Genomic DNA, 5,590 nt, shown 5'->3' on the forward strand with positions numbered 1-5,590 from the left:
GGGGGAGAACTATCCCCCCGGACAGTTCCGCCAACATCAGCGTTGGTGAGGATGAGCGGCCTCCAAGGGCCAGGCGTCCGGCAAGATCGTAAGTATCCGGATCCTTGATGTGCAATTTCTTTTATGTCGCGTAGTATCCTTCTAACGCCGCATTCTGTCCGTAGTCCGGCCAACGATGATCTCCCCGACTCATCGAGCGGGTCATTGGCCTCGTCGGATGTGAATTCCATCCCGACTGCCTCCACCCCACGCGCCAACGAGGACGTCGAGGTGGGATCCCGGAGAGGGACCCATCAGGAGGAGGCTCCGGAGGCGCCGTCAGGCAGCCCCCCGGACTTCGTGCCAGACTCTACATCGGAACCCGCAGTGGTTCCAGAGTCCGGCAAGCGGCCCCTTCGAAAGAAGGGCAGGACCGTGACGCCGGCGGCCTCCGGCCAACCGGAGACGCCGGATAACCTGCTGGAGGCACTTAAAAGGGATTCCATCGAGGAAGAACACCGCACTATCATGAGTGCGGTGATTGAGAAGGTTCAGCTCGCGAAAAGCGGGCTGACCGAAGCCTGCAGTAGCCTTTTAACAGGCTTTGAGGTAAAAAGTTAAAATTATGTTATATAATACCGCATAGACAGTAGCCCCTGATGCTTGGTTCGGTGTTCGGAAAGAAAAGCCGGACTAAGGATCTATAATAAGATATACGCAGGGTTACCTAAAATATGTCAATATGGGTTTGCAGGCTGCATTGCTGACCTCTGCCGCACTAACGGCGGAGGTTGACGTGCTAAAAAAGGATCTCGAGCGGTACGAGCAAGAGCTCGGCCATGCAAAGAAGTAGCTCGAGGAAAAAGAAAGTGAGTAACACCTCTTTGAATAAGTACCTTACAGAAAAGGATTTTGGTTGCAAATAAAAGTAACAAGGATAATATGTGCATTGCAGGGGCCACTAACGAGGTGGCAACCCTGAAGGATGCTGTGTCCGCGGCCGAACGCAATGCGGCCGCAGAACGGGCTGAGCGAGAAAAGCAAGAGGCGCGGGTGGCGGAAGTTCGGCAAGAGCTCCAGGTTCTCATGGAAAAACATGAGAGTTTGGAGCGTGACTCCAAGACTCGAGAGTCCGAGCTTGCCTCGGCTCTCGAAAGTGCCAAGTCCGCCAAGGCCGAGGCCCATAAGGCCCTTCAGGAGGTTGAGGACATAAAGAAAATAGCGGCGGGTAAGGCGTTTTTCATGCAAAGTAGGCATGTTAGTGTGAACGACCTGATACTTACCCGAATTCAAAGCTCTCCAGGGGCATTTGCAGATCTGCCGCATAGTGCGGCCGATGCCGCCGCATTCTATCATGGCGAGGAGGGAAGCTCGACGGAGAAGGTCTTCTGGTCTCAGTATACTGAGGCCGGCCATCTGGTGCCCCCAAGCGACCAGCTGAAGCAGTTGGTCGAACTCCACAAAGTAGCTGAAGAGGCCATGAAGGGCCTCATAGTCCGGCTGTGGCCTGGACGGGGCATGCCTGGTAGCTACTTTGGCCTCGTGCGGCAGCTGGTGGATGCCTGCCCTAGGCTGGATGTAGTCAAGCGCTCCGCCTGTATCGAAGGTGCTCGTCGGGCCCTTGCCCGCATAAAGGTGCAATGGGGCAAATTGGATGCGGAGAAGCTTCTCACGGACCCACCGCCACCGGGTAAGGAGTATCGCACGCCGGAGAAGTATTATAATGTTGTCCTGAAGGGAGCCTGCAATATTGCAGATGAGTGCTCCCGAAATGTAATCTTTGAGTGAACTCGCTGTGTATCTATCCTGTGCGCTGAAAACTTCGTTCATATGCGCCATGAGCAACGCTTGTTTAATTTAAAATATTACCTTCTGTGCGGCCGTTTATAAAATCTGAGAGATGGCAAGTCGTTGGCTTCAGCCCCCAAGCCACAAGTGCTGGGGTGTTCGGTGATAAACTTGAGCACTCTTGTTCCCATATTTGGGTCCATCTAGGGAGGCGCTCAACACGACGAACAAGGCGACCGGACTTATAATGCTTGAACACTCTCACTTAGCCATAGAATTCTATAATTTTAAATTTCAGCGAAGCCCCTGGTATTCGGAAGACCGAATCCGGGGCGCTATCCACGCCTTCATCGGACATAATCCGGAACTTCGCTCGAAGCGGCGTGAGTCTTTAAGGACCCGAAAAAACCTCTCGAACAGCGACCAGTCTCTCGCCTTATCATGCCGGTTAGTTTTAGCTTTCTCCACTGAGGCGTTAACCCGGCTCAACCGGGGCGCAATCGCAGTGGTTCTCCCAGTGCTACCTTAGCCGACGGAACGGAAACGTAAGGTGCCAAACATGGGAGCCGGGCAAACCCAACTATTGACCCAAGACATGATTCGGAGCCGATTCATATAATGCTATAAGTTCGGGGTGCCGCACTTGTGAAGGTGTTCGGACTTTATCACACCATAAAGTGGGGAACATAAGCCCCAGGTGTATTATGCCGTACCAAAATATACGGGTGCCAGATGTCATATAAAGAGCATATATATATATATATATATATATATATATATATATATATATATATATATAATGTAATGCAATTGCGATCATAAAGGTGCTGCATTATTAATGAAAGAAAAAGTCTGCTAGTAGAGCGGACTGAGACAAGTAGTGCGGTAAGCAAGGGATTTGGACTAAATAAACATGTCCCCCTCCAGGGATCAGCTGCGGATTTGGTGTATATAATTGAATTTAATGCTCGTAATTGAGACCACCTGAGTGTTCGACGCGGCCTTCTTTAGTCCCTGACTGTTGCATCATGAGTTCGGCAGGTTCATCGCCGGACAGGGCTTCTGGTTAAGAGAGTCCTGTGTACAGAAGATAAGAAAAATGATAATAATAAAAAAGAGGCACATTTGCGAGCCCCTAGTGTGGTTGAACCGCACCCTGGGTCCGTTGTGATCGTGCCCCCTCCCCTGTACCCATGGTATCTCCAAAGCGTAATGATGTACGCGGAGTGTTATTCTTGCGATCATACACGGGCGAGGGTTGGGGCCGCATTGCTACGCGTGCTCTGAGCGCGCCAGGTGGTCTTGGTTGATATTGCTCCGGGCGCGCTTTGCTGTATCCGGCCGTTTAACGGCCGGACTCGAGAATTGCCTTAAAAGGCTGCTCTGTACTTCTACCGTGAGAGCCGCTGTATGTTCCTCCGTTCGGAGGGAGCGTTCCGTATTCCATTGACCGTGATGACTCCACGAGGGCCTGGCATTTTGAGCTTTAGGTATGCATAGTGCGGCACCACGTTGAATTTGGCAAACGCGGTTCGTCCGAGCAGGGCGTGATAGCCGCTGCGAAACGAGACTATGTCGCAGACTAATTCCTCGCTCCGGAAATTATCCGGGGATCCGAAGACCACTTCTAGTGTGACTGAGCCTGTACAGTTGGCTTCCACTCCTGGTATGACACCTTTAAAGGTTGTTTTTGTAGGTTTAATCCTTGATGGGTCTATGCCCATTTTGCGCACTGTATCCTGATAAAGCAGGTTCAGGCTACTGCCGCCATCCATCAGGACTCTCGTGAGGTGAAACCCATCGATGATTGGGTCTAAGACCAATGCGGCGAATCCGCCATGGCGTATGCTGGTCGGATGGTCTCTTCGATCGAAAGTGATCGGACAAGAGGACCATGGGTTGAACTTTGGGGCGACTGGCTCCATCGCATAGACGTCCCTTAGTGCCCGTTTCCTCTCCCTCTTGGGTATATGGGTCGCGTATATCATATTCACCGTCCGTACTTGTGGGGGAAAACCCTTCTGTCCTCTGTTGTTCGGCGGCCGGGTCTCTTCCTCGTCGTCGCTATTTAGCCCCTTGTCATTGTTTTCGGCAATTAACTTGCCGGCCTGCTTGAATACCCAGCAATCTCTATTGGTGTGGTTAGCTGGCTTTTCAAGGGTGCCATGTATCTGGCATGAGTGGTCGAGTATTCGGTCCAAATTGGACGGACCCGGAATGGTTCTTTTAAATGGCTTCTTCCGTTGCCCGGGTTTAGAGCCTCGGAATCCGGCATTGACTGCCGTATCCTCCTTATCATCGCCGTTAATTCGGCACTTGTTTTTGTTTCGACGTGACCTGTCGTTGTTGTCCTTAGTATCCGGACTGCCAGAATTTTTACGGAGATTGTTGCTGCGGGCTAGCCAGATGTCCTCTCCCGCACAAAAGCGGGTCATTAACGATGTGAGGGCTGCCATGGATTTCGGCTTTTCCTGCCCCAGGTGCCGGGCTAGCCATTCGTCCCGGATGTTATGTTTGAAGGCTGCAAGGGCCTCTGCGTCCGGACAATCGACGATTTGATTTTTCTTTGTCAAGAACCGTGTCCAGAATTGCCTGGCCAATTCGTCTGGCTGCTGAATGATGTGGCTGAGGTCATCGGCGTCTGGTGGTCGCACATATGTGCCTTGGAAGTTATCAAGGAACGCGGCCTCCAGGTCCTTCCAACACCCAATTGACTCTGCGGGCAAGCTGTTAAGCCAATGCCGAGCTGGTCCTCTAAGCTTGAGTGGGAGGTACTTTATGGCGTGGAGATCGTCACCGCGGGCCATATGGATGTGTAGAAGATAGTCTTCGATCCACACCGCGGGGTCTGTTGTGCCATCGTAAGATTCAATATTTACGGGTTTAAACCCTTCGGGGATCTGATGATCCATTACTTCGTCAGTGAAGCATAACGGGTGTGCGGAGCCCCTGTATTGAGCAATATCGCGACGCAGCTCGAGAGAGCGCTGTCTGCTGTGTTCAGCCCGGCCGGGGTTATTGTATCCGGCACGACGGTATTCGTCATAGGTCGTAGGGCGCCCACGTGATCCATAGATGGATCGGGATTGCCTTGCTTTGTCCTCCAATATGTCTCGCAAGTCCGGCGCGTTCCCTCTTGGCTTCGTACTTTTGGAGCGATGCCGGGGTATGGTCTTGGCTGGGGGCCTGGATGCCTCTCTATCACGACCACGGGGTGGTCGGTCAGCCATATCGTGCGCTGGTGATTGATGTATGTATGCTTCCTCCTCTAATCGGGGGAGCAGCTTGCGTTTTGGGTAACTTTTGGAGGGACGTTCGAGTTTATACTCTTCGGCCGCGAGGACCTCGGTCCATCGATCGGCCAGCAGGTCCTGATCAGCTTGAAGCTGTTGCTGCTTTTTCTTTAGGCTGTTTGCTGTGGCGATAAGCCTGCACTTGAAGCGCTCTTGTTCAACGGGATCCTCGGGTACGACGAATTCGTCATCGTTGAGGCTTGCTTCGTCTTTGGAGGAAGGCATATAATTATGATCCTCGACCTCTTCGTCTGCCGCCCCCTCATGAGGGCTTGCTTCTGCATCCTCCTGCGCTGAGTCTTGCGGGAGGGGATTGTCTTCGACACTCTCTGGAGTATTATTATCTCCTGTGCCGGAATCTCCGTTTTTGCTATGGCGAGATTTAGAGCGGCGCCGCTGACGCCGGCGCTTGGGCTGTTTCTTTAAGGAATCTGCCTCCACTGTTCCTTCGCCGTCCCCATCTTTTGGGGTATCCACCATGTATACGTCATATGACGAGGTGGCCTTCCAGTGCCCTGTGGGTGCTGGTT

The sequence above is a fragment of the Triticum dicoccoides genome, chromosome 7B (genome assembly GCF_002162155.2).
Source record: "Triticum dicoccoides isolate Atlit2015 ecotype Zavitan chromosome 7B, WEW_v2.0, whole genome shotgun sequence".
Classification (NCBI taxonomy): domain Eukaryota; kingdom Viridiplantae; phylum Streptophyta; class Magnoliopsida; order Poales; family Poaceae; genus Triticum; species Triticum dicoccoides.